At 37.0% G+C, this 13,957-nt stretch overlaps 1 pseudogene; it reads right to left on the bottom strand.

Moving 5' to 3' along the window:
• Nucleotides 1–1,718: 1,718 nt before the first annotated feature.
• Nucleotides 1,719–3,054, bottom strand: LOC146763896 (dnaJ homolog subfamily C member 15 pseudogene; annotated as a pseudogene).
• Between the last annotated feature and the right edge of the window lie 10,903 nt (nt 3,055–13,957).

The raw sequence follows: 13,957 nt of genomic DNA, 5'->3' as shown, positions 1-13,957 counted from the left end.
TCTAGTGAATTTATTACTAGCAATATAAAAGAATCTGTAACCTGCTGCTCAAAAAAAAACTGAACAGCTAGTAAATCTGTGTTTGTGAAAGTTCTTGCTGAACTCAACCAGACATTGTGTTGAAATGGTTAACTACAGTATTGGTGGATTTGTGATCAGATCATGAATGAGACCAATCTAATGACATAACCCACACCACCTGGGATGCAACCAGAATTACAGTAACAATCTGGTTAAAATCAGGAATTAATCTTAGTCACATCCAGCTCCCTTGATTCTGAGGCCCATATGGAAAGCAAGGTTTTGGAGGGTTTTTTCTGCCAAACTGTGGTACTCTTAACACAACAGTAGCCATACAGAATACTGCACTAAATCTTACATCCCAGATTTTAAAATAAAAAGGACTATGATTTTCATTGTCAACCTTCATACACAGTCTGTAGTCAGCTCCATATTGCCAGTCATGAGAGGATCTGAATTAACTAACTGCAGTACACTGGGCTGCTTTTCCAAGACAACATTCCTGTTTAACTGCCTTTGAGACCATGCATTTCTGATAGATTATATCTTCTAGAAGTTCCTTTGTAAGAGTGTAAGCACATTTTACTTCATTCTTGATCTAGGACCAGTAAATAATGATCATTGAACATTTTGCCTGATGAAAATGCATCTCTACAAAGCAGCAGCTCATTAGGAGAATATATGTACATGTAATGCTTATTCATCTATGTGTTGTTAATATAAGTCTAATTGTTACAATGTTACTGTAAGATTTCTTCAATTTGCTAGATTTTCTTCAGATGACAGCTACATCTTCTCTTAATTCTTCATTGGAAAGACAGCAAACGTGACAGGACAATAAAAAAGACAGCTTATTTTATGGAGCATACCATTTAAGAGGTTTGGAGGCCTCTATGTTCTAATCATAGATGTTTTACTTGGCAAGAAATATTTGTAATTAGCACAGCCTTGTCACGAGTATGAACAGCAGCATTAACCTATATGCCATCTAAAAGAAATATGAATCATTATCCGCAGGTTTAAATTCCCTTTATGATGCTTCTAGTAGATAAGAAAGAAAATGCCTAGAGGCAGTTATGTGAAATCAGGGATAAGAGTACATTTTCAGTGTTGTGTTGTTCAGGATGGAGAAGACAAGGCTTCATGGAGAAGTTACTGCATCCTTCCAGTAGCTAAAAGGGACTTACAAACAGGAGGGAAAGGGACATTTTGTACTGGGAGAGAGTGACAAGAAAAGGGTGACAGTTTTAAAATGAATGATGGTAGGTTTAGAATAGGTGTTGCTAAGAAATTCTTTACTGTGAGGATGGTCCCAGAGAAGCTGTGGATGCCCCATCCCTGGAAGTGTTCTAGGCCAGGCTGGATGAAGCTCTGAGCAAACTGGTCTAGTGAAAGCTGTCCCTGCCCATGGCAGGGGAGTTGATATAAGATAATCTTTAGAGTCCCTTCCAACTGAAATTATTCTATGATTTTATGATTTAGTTTCTGCTGCTAGAGGTGTGATAGTGAAAACAGTAGAAGTGTTTATTTGTAAAACTAATAGAGATTGCCTAGTATTAATGACTGTGTAGTATAATTTTATACTGCGGATTGCATACATTGAAATCCAAGAAGAAAATTAAGCACTTATCTTCAAAACTGTATATTTCAACATAGATAAAACGTGTTTCATACATGCGTATATATTTTGCCATTTAAAACATACAGCTAATTTCAGTGCTCTTGCACTTTCTCAGTCAGATTCTCTCTTGATTAACATTTTTCTGTGTGGAAGATGCATGGTCACACTGTAAATATGTTTCTGTATATATTTATGAGTATGGCTGGTAGTATGCAACATAAAGACAAGGAAAATGAATACATTAATAAATTTAATTCTATTTCTTTGTAAGATTTCTTTTCTGACCTGATGTGCCTCCAGCAGAGAAATATGCTACAGTTGACTTGTTAAACTAATGTATCAATATCACAGACTTCAAACCCATAAAATCTAGTGAGCTACTTTGAGTTATTTTTGCACTTGTGTCCCATCACAGTACTTTGGAAATCAGGAATGAAAGAGTCATTTTACTATTTGCCTCTGCAATAAACCAAAAATATTATCTCAATTTCTTCAGGGACAAGACTGTCCAATCTCTGTTTTCTGGGGAAAAGAATAAAAGAAAAAAATGCAAGGGTAATATTCTAACAGATGCATAATAAAGATAAAGTTGTGTAAAGACTGTATTGTGTTAAGGACTGCACAGAGGAAAATAAGAAAGATGCTGCATAAAGTATCTGCTGAATCTTCTACGAGATTAAGGTTTGGATTTCACTGGATTTTATCACTGGATTCTATCACTGGATTCCAACAGTGATAAAACTTCTGCTTCATTTACCGTTGTTGTTAAGTAAGGCGATCTTCCTTAAAGATGATTCAAAATTATTTTTCCGTGGCCTGTTTTGATTTTGGCCTTCACAGTACATGGATTTATACTTAAAATAAGACTAGCTTCTCATCTAGTCATTTTCTATTCAAAGCCTCCTTTACAGTATCGTGACAGACTAGAGGTCAAAATCTGCTTTACTGTCCCTGTAATCACCTGTTCCAATTTTTTCTGAAGGTGGAAAGCATAATGACCCACAAATGCACCAGTTGCAAACCCAAGTCCATCTGCTGTCATAGTGCTGGTCAGCTGTCAGTCCAGCCTGGCTGGGCCCAAATGGCTCCCAGAGGGACACGGGTGTACCTGGCACAGTGTAGACCCTCAGAGGAGGAGGCTGTGAATCCTTCCATGATGAAAGAAAGAAGGGAATATGTAGTTGATGTGTTACCCACTTTCAGAATTATTTCAATCAGCACACTCAGCACCCCACTCTTCCAAATCTTGTATCATGTTGTCATACCAACTTGAGTTTTACTCAAGAATATCCTGACTCAGTTCTCTTCTACTGGCATTTTCTCCTTCTGCCTTGTGTACATGCATGAGACATCCCTTAGCTCTTGTAAATTTTAATCTATTTATTTATTTCTAAAGAAATGTGTTTGGGGGATTTTTTTGTGTGGTTTTTTTTTGGGTTTTTTTTTGTTTGTTTGTTTGTTTTTTGGTTGGTTGCTTGATTTGCTTGGTTTGGCAATATTTTCATTGTTGATGCCTGGGTTTTAGTTTTGCTTATGAAAACATTATTATCAAGAAAATTTATTTGCTTTGTTTTGTCCATTTGAGAAATTTTCAATCCATTTCTACTATCAAGAGAAAATACTGACATTCTTGAACAGATTATATGGGACTATGAACTCAACCATGTTTTCATTTTCCTACTAATACTGAACACGTGAAGCCAGTTATTAGAATAAAACAAACTATTTAGGTTGCTCTTGATTTTCAATAAAACATCTTTAGAAAAGTAAACATGCATGCTTTAATTACCATAGTTACAAGCTTTTGGTTGGAGTTGTAATGAGAACTGACGTTCATAAGGTTCTTTTTTCCAGCATGGAGGAAAGCCTAAACTTCGTGTCTATAAGAAAATTCAAGAGCCTCTTTTTCCCCCAGCTCCTTCATTTATCATTTGATACAAGGTTTCTCAGATTTTGCATCCTCTATGGAAGCATCACAGAGTAGTATAGAAATTATTCTCCTCTCCTTACTCTATCAGCAGTCCGAACTCTGCAGATTAGACACAATATTCACAAACTTTGTTCCAGGAAGGAGTTCAAAGTAAACTCAAATTTATATTTGGATCTTTTACAAAAGTTCCCCAGCCCTTTACTTAAATCCATATGAACTACTAAGAGCTAAGAGGAAATTTTCTCTCATGCATGAACATCAAAAAAATACAAATAATAAAATAAGACATTGTTAGCTTCTGGCACAAAGAACCCTAAGAGGAATCCTACAAGTAGAGCTATACATCTTATTCCCAAATGATTTTTAAAAGGGGATGTAGGTAATATGATAATTCAAAACAATCTATCAAGTGCAAAAATTAAAGCCAACCAAAAATATTCTAAAACAATTTTGCCAACTCTAAAAACTAGTCAAGAAAGCATTATAGGAAATAAAATGCAACTAAATACACAAAGTGATGAATGAGATCAATCCTCAGTTTAGATACACAGTGATGACTGTAATAGTTTACTACATCTTAAGAGTCATTCTAGGCATAAAATAGACATTAGAAATTTTTACAAAATAATAGGTATGAGAACATATATGCAGCTAAATTCCTGTGTATTACTCTATAAAGTTGCACCCTAACTAACTCTTGAATATTGTGCATAGTTCAGAGACATCATACGCAAGTAAGCAGCAGAGCAACTCATCTCCTTTTATTATGGTCTGAAAATAATTGAATCAATTTATACAACAAAAACTCACCATGGACAATGATGGAACATGCAAACACTGGGAGGGGACTCTATGGCACAAGAGAGACTCCTCTCTCCCCTGATGGACTGAGAATCGATTATCTGATGGATGGTAACTTGATTGAGGGTCCAAGTTTTGTCTCACTGTGTTTTGTTGGAAATTGGGTAGGGGAGGAGGAATGTTTTGGAAGGTTTTCATTCTGAATTCTGTGTGTATCTTTTACTATAGTTATAGGTTAATAAAGCTTTTTTCTTTATTTTTAAGCTCAAGCCTGCTCTGCTGTTTGTGGTCACATCTCACAGCACTCTTTTGGAGAAGGTGCATTTTCATGGCATTGCACCAGGGTCAAACCATGACAATAGCCAACTACAGCATGAGCTATATCAAAAGCTGTGTCACCAAACAGTTCAAGGGAGGTGATTCTTCCTCACTTGCTCTCATGGGACCCCAGGTACAGTTCTCTGTCCAGGTCTGGGGTTCTCAGCACAGGAAAAACATACACCTGTTTGACCTGGTTCAGAGGAGAGCCATAACAACATTAGAAGGATGGAATGTCTCTCCTATGACGTAAGCCTGAGAGAACTGGGGCTTCACAGTCTGAAGAAGAGAAAGCACCAGGGAGACCTGCTTGTTGCCTTTCAATACTTAATGATGTTTATAAAGAAAAATGGCCACAGACTTTCTAGTAGAGCCTACTGTGATAGTACAAAGGTGAATGGGTTTTTAAATTAAAAGAAAGTATAAATACAGACTAATAAAATATATACTATAAATATATACTATAAACTATAAATAAAGACTAAATACAAGTGTGAGGACCCAGTTTAATTTTGTTACACTTCAACAAAGGTTGTCAGAGAGTTGACATGGGAGAGGGGTTGCACAAGTGCCATGTCCAGGAGGCAGCTAGAAGAAGACAAGCTAGAAGAGGAAAGCTTGTATCTGAGGGGGGACTTTGCCTGGCCACTGTTTCATGTCTCACAGGGGACAGGCAGTCAGCAGGGGAACACTGAAGGTTCTGTACCCCAGAGACGTTCTCCAGTCAGATGGAAGAAGGTTTCTGCCAATGGATTGCACTGGGACATCAGATTGGGCCCGTGGTCTCGGGTAAGCAGGCAGACTTTGGGAAGAGCCAGGGGCATAAAAAGTAACTACCCCCTTTGGGGGCTCTTGAGGGTTGTTCCTTTTGACTCTTTGAGGACTCTTTGAACTTCATTTTTGAGTCTTGCCTTTTGGCTCTCCTGCCCTCACTGGCTCCTGCTCACCCTCACATCTGTCCTACCTTTCTGTGTCCCTGACCAGCACCCTGCCTGCTCCATCTCTGCATCTTTGCCTGAGCCACCTGCATCCACCCCATCTGCCTCTGACCCTGACCACTACCATGATCCTTGTCATGACCCTGTCCAGCTCCTGGTCCTTCTGCCTGATCCCTCATCCCCTCGTGTCCAGCCACTGCAGGAGCTGTGCCCAGATCAGCAGCGTGCACAGCCCCCTCCTCAGGGTATTGAGGGAACTCCCTGACCTCAGGTGGCAATGCCCTCTTTTCCCTCTGTTTTCTCTTTCCCTTTCTCTCCCATTTTTCTTCCTCTTGCTCTGTCTTCTCTAGCCCTCTTTAATAAAGTAAATACTTTTTATTTTGCTCCTTCATTGCCAAGAAACTGTTCTCAAATACAATGAGCACCTCATTTGGTAATTTAGTTCCTGACCATCCATTACTAAAAGAACTCCTTACTGTTCCCCACAGTGGAATGTGACAACAAGGAAATAAAAATTGTGATGGTGGTGTTGAAGCTATGGAACAGAGCTGTCCAGAAAGGCAGTAAAGATTCCTGTAAACATTCAAAGTCAGGTTCGATGGGCTCTGAACAGCCTGATCTAGTTGAAGATGCTCCTGCCCATAGCAGGGTGGTTGGACTAGATATTTAAAGGTCCCTCTCAACCCAAACTATTCTGATTCTATGACTCCTTCTCCTTTAGGAATTTATAGTTCTGATGTCCTTCTATATGTATCTTGGGTTATATTAATAAGACACTGGTGCCTTCTTAGGAGACACATTGCTGTAAAGGAAAAATCATCTCTGTAAGAAGACACAGATGAGAACAACACGATGTATCTGTAAGCTAACTGCATGCTTGCTAAGAGATCTTTCTCCTAGAATTTAGTTTCTCAGTTTAAGGGTAGACTATCCACAATGATGTCTTGATTTCTTTTTTTCTGCCTTTAATTGATTATATACTCAGGATACAAATTCTCCTCTCTTAAAGGCAGAGGAGTTGATACACTGAATGACCATTAAAATAATTCTAGATATATTGTCTTTGTACCACAGATAACTTCAATGCTTTTTCTGAGTATCTGCTACACCACTTGAAAGACCCAGCAATATCTCTTTCAGAAGATATGGTAACATTATGTTTTATCTTATTTATTCCTTTCTTCCCTTCTAGTTCTCCAAGAACACAGGCTAATATTATGGCTTGCTACTGACAAAAAAATGCCTCCCTTTTCTTTCATATGTTCTCAGATTGCATTAATGGAGGCATCAGAGTGGATATCAAAGGCAGAATGTTTTACAGCATTATCTTGCCAAAGACGAAAAATCTTAAAACTGCTTTATTCATGAATTCTCAGGACCATGAGTTTAAAAACTAGAACAGCAGCAAGAAGAGACTACCTTGAAAAAGAGGAAGACTGAGCAAAGATAAGACCTGCTCATACTAGTTTATGATCAAAATGTGCTAAATGTTTTTGTTGAATTTTAATAGACTGAATTTTAAGAGATTGAAGTCTCTGCTTTTGTGAATAATTTACATGAGAGGTTGTCAGTCTGTTTAGCAAAAATGCTTTTCTTTTTATCAACTCAGAAAAAAATATTTTTATAACTCCTCTGTGCTAATTCATGGGACTGTTATGATTATAGGAAAACCAGATTATTTGTAAGGTGGGATCATACGAGAAGAAATTTGCAACATTTTAATTGAAATATTAGGCTTGTCACAAGACTCAGAAATATAAAAAATCTACAAGTGACAATTAAGAAATAAAGAAGGAAAGAAACATTAACCCAGAAGTTACCTTAAAAATCTGTCAATGAGGATAAGCTTTTTTGCTCTGCAAGTGCAGTAGCAAAATTGAATGAAGACTATATCCATAAACTAGGGACTGGTTGTAAATTATTTTCTTGACTGAAAAAGTTTTCACATATCTATATATTAAAAATGTGTTATTACAACAAGAAAAAAGGAAAAACTTAGAAAATAAATGTTTTAAAAATTAAATAAACTTTGAAATTTAGTACTTTAAAAGAATTGTTGTTCAAAATTATATTACTTTAAAATGAGTTCAAATACAAAACTGACAATTCTAAAAATATCAAAGGAAATGTGAATAATTAGCACTTTTTCAGTTGTTTCCGAATATACCATATCATATACCATATTCTATTCCCACCAATAATTTCAATAGTAATGAATCAACACACATATCAATTAGAGAGAAAACTAAAACCTGACTGCTATTATTTTATGTTCCAAAAGGGCCTCTAAAGCATCAAGAAATAGATTAAAAGAACCTGTGATTCAGAACATTTCACAAAATACATTCTTATTTTTTTAAATTTCAGGGAGTAAAGTGTGGAAATAAGAAAAATTAATTTAGTTCTTATATGAAGCAATCTGGTGTTTCCCTGCTCTGTCCTTCTTGGTGCACTTAATTTTATCACCTGTACGTGGCTCAAAGTATTACACCTAACTTTCAGATATAGAAAAGGTAATGAAGCTGTAGATGTTCCATGTCTATTGTTACTTTTTCAATTAGATTCTCCCACTAGTTTTTAGCTTTTCAAATTGTAATTAATATAGGAATTGATAAGTAAATTCCAAATTAGTTAATCTGTTTTTATTCTTTTTTTAGACTCAGTAAATAATTTTTGCTATCAACTTCCATTGCATTTAAGCATTTTTCTGTAGAAAATGACTTGAACCATAGTAGAAAACTAAAAACACACAATTCCCTTCAGGTCCAGTAACACCTCTAAACTCTGTTATTTCTCCCTTTTTTTGGTGAGTTTTAGAGGCAAATATACATGGCTTACACCAAAAGCTTTGAATGTTCCAAGCTAACAACAGAAGAGTAGCAGAAAACTCTTAAACTCCTGAAGACCACAAAAGAAGGCCCACTTCTTTCTCATCAGTATTTTTACTTAACATCTTTTTAGTTGGAATATCTAATCTGATTGCAAGTTTCATATACCTTTACTCAACAGCAAATCTGTCCTAAGGAAAACTCTAAACCTAGCCATCCATTTCCAATACTGTAACATATCTTCCTTTAGTTTTGTCTATTCCTCTCTTTGAGCCTGAGCTGCAAAACAGGTAACTGATGTAAGCAAATAAAAAATGCTCTTGGGAAAAGAAGGGATTGATTTAGAGTCTTGCTGCTCCTTTGCTCCTGAAGTGCTGTGCCTCTCTACTGCCCTATCCCCTGTAAGGCTCTTTTTATGAGTTCCCTTAAATAACAGTGCTGCTTGTCCTACTAAAAGAATGATACCTAAATGACAGACAGTGAAAGTGTCAGGTAAGGGAAAAAAAGATGGAAGAGCATAATTTTTTATCAGCCTAAAAATCAACAAGCTGATTCAGCTGCATGATACACCAGAAGAACACCAGTAGGACTTTAGAAGTATCATTTTGGGCATACCAGTTTGCATTTTATTGTGATCTAGAATAGCAAGCACAAACCTTTCTTATTGTTATGTCTAGACTTTCCCTTTAGTATTAAGACCTACTTACCAAGATCGTGTATGTCATGTACAAAATAGCAGAGTGATCTCCTCAAGACAGCTGCCTTTGCATTCCAAAGCAGTCTTTTGCATACACTATTAATCTACTTTTTTGTCTAGGATGTAAAATATTATGGTTACAAAATAATATGGTTGCAAAAATGGAATTTTAGACTTTTATCCTTTTTTACACAATCTGTTGATATAGTTGGACAAAAAGCTTGTGCAATGCTCACAGGCAGCTTTCTTCAGTCAATGAAAATGTTTCCAGATAATCAATGGACAGAATTCAAATGTCCAGATGCAATTCCTGCAGCACTTTCTGGACATCAGAATGCATTTAAGCTTTCTCTTTACCAAGACAATTCTTATTTTATACACATACTTTTTTTTTTTTTTTTCATATTTCTTTCAACTTTTCCCTGTGTTCTCTCAGTTGGTAGGGAGCAAAAATTGCAATATGTTTCAAGCTCATTTGAAGTTGATAAAGTAGCCTTGCAATATTTGCTTAAGTTAGAAAGACAGTCTGATACAAGTGGACAATTTAAAGTGAGTAACCAGCAGAGGTTTCAATGACAAGAAACCACTTGGATAATCCACGGAAGTTCGTGGTCAGTCTCATGCAGGGTTGATGTGCTTTCTTTCTGATGATTTAATTTTTTTTTTTTTTACTATTAGTGTTAGGCAATAATTTCACTGTGCTTTGACATCAATTGAGAAGACATCCAGGTGTTAACAAGGATTGAAGGAAACAGACGTTTCTATATTGTTACGTGTAAATCTTCTAGGATACTACTGAGATGATGTGTCTGCACACAAAAAAGCAGCCATGACTAAAAAATAAGGGAGTATGCTTTCATGTAGTGCAATCTGTTCATGCCTATATTACTTAACTGAATTCTGCCACGAAACTCTTCAGACTATGAATTTGGTTTTAAGTCCCTGTTGGGAACTCACTCTCCAAAATAAAATGCAGAACTATAACCCATTTGTGGCAAGACTCAATTGTGCTGAATTATTTCAAATTTTTCTGTGATGTGTAAACAAACAGAGCTCAAAAAGCAGGAAAAATACAGATGTTAAAATCAAATATATAGTATTTCACTTGTTTCTCAAGTGCTCACTTGAATGTAAGCCTTAAGCATTTATAATATACACTGCACTTTACTGTTTTTATGATCATAGCTATGACTAGAAAACACATTAAAATAAGCATTGTGGTTTTGTCAAAAACAGTCATTTCCATTCCAACTGCTTGAAGTGGGAAACAGGCAAAAAAAATCTTCAAAACCTATTTCTGAAATGAATGCCACAAATAAAAAGTAAGAATCAGTGGGAGAAGAAAATATGAGGAAAGGAGGAGCAACTAATTTAAAGGCCGCCAACATTCTTTTAGATTTTAATTAACACCATGACAAGAACTTCAGATGCCATAAATATGAAAAAAGCAAGTACTTCAATTCTGCAAAGATTATTGCCTAAAAAATCTAAACCTGATATTAATTAAATTTTATTAAGATTTGAAATATTTAGAGTGTTTAGAGGATCATTACCCTGTATGAAAAAGTGAAGTTTATAAAGTTTACATTCAATATGGACATTAATGATTTCATTTATTTAAATATGATTTGTGTCTAATTTGCTGATCAATAAATCCTATATAAATGTCTGCAAAACAAAAGTTTAAATCTGTATACACACTTTGCATAATATTTTGGTTCATCCTTTGGCTTGCTAATACTTAAGATGATAGAAACACCACAATTGTATTGAATTCACATTATTCACTTCAGGAAAACTCACCATTGCAAAGCATGGAAGAACTTCAATTCTGTTGAATTTAAAAGAGTGTGGGTTAAATTCAATCCATTATACATAGGGTTCTAGGAAAACATTTCTACTACCATGTACATGAGAAAAGAGTGAGTTTTTTATTTTGACAGAAATTGCAGATGTCGGAAAATATACTTTTCACAAAATTTTTCTAAAATATTTTTCCTCTAATTAAGGAACTTGTTGGGTAGGGACCAAAGATGTAACACCTGCTTATTCATGAGCAAGAGGGTAGATTCATGAGCAGAGTAGTGAAGAATGCTCCCCAACCTTTTCCAAAATGTAGGATGCTAAGTTCAGCTATCCAGTTACCTTAAGTGGATGTATTACAATGATTATAATATGGGTAACAAACAGGAAGAATGGCAGCTTCATACTAAACCCATGAGTTATGAATACCAGAGGAATCATAGAAACTTGGTAGAGAAGCTCACAACTGGAAAGCTCAAACTTTTGAGCAAAATAGGAAAGAAATCAGAGGTGGATTTGCAGTTTATGTAACAAGGGGAAGGTAAAGGTCCATCACTAAACAGGGAGTGAAATTTCACTAATACTGCTGAAAAGAGAGAGATTATCAGTGTCCTCTTTGCCTCTGTCTTTGCCAGTGCTGTTGGACCCTAGATCACAGAAGCAAGAAGCCATGATGTGTACATTGACACACTGGTGCCGGAAGATGGACTGAGCTGTGATCTCTTGCAAGGACACAACCCACATAAATTTATGGACCTAGACAGAATCTACCACAAGGTGTAAAAAGAAGTGGCTGACACTGTTTCAAGGCCATTGCCTACAACATTTGATATGCTGTGAAAATCAAGGGATGTCCTTCATGACTGGAAGAAGGAAAATGTCATGCCTATCTACAAAAAGGACTCAAGGACCAGGAAATGACAGGCTTCCTTCAATATCTTGCAAAGTAATTGAACAAGTCCTCATATAAATTACTAGAAAACAAACAAAGAGGCAATGGGGGAAAGCCAGTATGGGTTTAAGATGACAGACTAACCTGATCACTTATCTTAATTTAGGGAGAGCAGTGGATGTTTCTTGAAAGGACTTCAGCAAAGCATGAAGCAAAGCACTGTTTCCCACTGCCTTCTCCTGGAAAAATTTGTAAGATACAGATTGGTTGGATGGATGTGAAATGGATAGGAAACAAGCTAACAGGCTGCATTCAGAACATGCTATTCAAAAGGTTTTAATCAGATGGGCAGCCTGCCCAAATCTGGCTCTCTCAGGATTTGTCAGAGGGCCCCATGCCCATTCAGTGCTTTCACATTTGGCCTTGACAATGGGATGGAAAGCACTTATGCCAAGTTTCTGATGACTTGAAACTGGGTGGTTAGGTGGACAAGTGGCCCAGCAGGATGGGAGATAGAATGCACAAGAGTCATGGGTAGCCCTCCCCCTCACCAAAAAAATAATGCATATTGTATCTATATCTATCTAACCTGAGGAGCTGCATTTTGCTATCCACAGCTGTTTCAGTGAATGTCTCAATACCTGTCTGCAGCAGGAACTGTCACTACCAGACCTGCAGAGGTTCACCACTGCCCCAGTGGCTGAATTCTCTAGTTCTCAAGTTCTCCATTTTCTGAGTTCTCAAGCCATGATATCTCTCCAGCCATCACTGCTGACAGAGCTGCCATTGCTAGATGTGAGGTTGCATGAAGGAAACAGCTTAGGGGAGGCTTTTGACTGTTTTTGGACTCCAGAACCCTTTTGTTTGGTCCTTGCTCCTTGTTGTTTGAGGGAAAAAGGAGCTTTTGCAATCACAGCAGTTTGGTTGTTGTGTTGCTTTTCTCTTTGTTCTCTCTCTCCATGTGTGGTTGGGATAGGGGGGTTTGTTTGCCGTTTTTCCTGTGTCTGATGGTGTGGCCATCTTTGGAGAGTGCCATCTTGGAGGAGGGCCTTCTCAACCATTTTGTTTTACTTTTCTTCTGGGGAGTGAGAATTCAGCACCTTTTTATCAAGTGATTATTAGTGTAAATTTTACCTGTTGCTGTTTCATTTTTTAGTAAACCTGATTTTTGTTTTTTAATTTATATCTTCTCACATTCATCTCTCCTTATTCGTGAAAGGGTAATGGTTAAAATTAAATTCGATGTTCGTTATTTTCAAGTGTCTGCCTGTTAAATTGCCATAAACCAAGACAGAAGGGTAGGAATCAGAAGACTCTTGAGTTGAGATAAAGAAAATTTAATTAGACAGAAAAAAAATTGGTAATAAATATGATAAAATAGCTAAAATATACAAAACATTGGATGCACAATGCACTTGTTCACCAGTCGTTAGCAGATTTCCAGCCAGTTCCTCTCAGTTTTTATGATGTTCTATGGCATGGACTATCTCTGTGGCCAATGCAGGTCAGCTGTCCTGTTTGTGTCTCCTCCCAGTGTATGGTGGCCCTTCAGCCTTCTCATGAGCAGGGTATGAGAAACTGAAGAGTCCCTGAGTGAAACAGGGTAAGCCAAACTTAGAAACAAACAAAACATCAGTCTATAATAATTATTATTCTCATATTAAATCTGAAATAACATTACAATACCAGTTAGGGAGAGGAAAAACTCTATCCTATCAAAGATCAGAACAATCATGGAAAATACTTTCCTGAGGGACATGAGCGAGCTGGGAGAGCGAAACATCAAGAAGAGAATGAAGTTTAAGGAAGAAAAGTGGGAGGTCCCACGCTGGGATGACAAAAACGTATGTTTGGGGAACAGCCCTGCAGAAAGGGCTCTGATGGACAAGTCAGTGTACCTCTGCAGTAATGAAGGCAAACACATCTGCAGGGGTATTAATAGCACAAGGAGAAAAGTGATAATCCCAAAATACTCAATGCTTGTTGTGCTGTACCTGGAGTAGTGTCCAGTTTCTGGCCCCCACAATTAAAAAAAAAAGATGCAGACAGCCTGGAGACAGACCAAAGTGGGGTAACAAAGATGACCAATGGGCTGGAGAGGCAGCTCT

Source organism: Lonchura striata, chromosome Z (assembly GCF_050655825.1).
Source record: "Lonchura striata isolate lonStrDom1 chromosome Z, ASM5065582v1, whole genome shotgun sequence".
In the NCBI taxonomy this organism is placed as follows: domain Eukaryota; kingdom Metazoa; phylum Chordata; class Aves; order Passeriformes; family Estrildidae; genus Lonchura; species Lonchura striata.
This window is presented reverse-complemented; position numbering and strand designations above follow the sequence as displayed.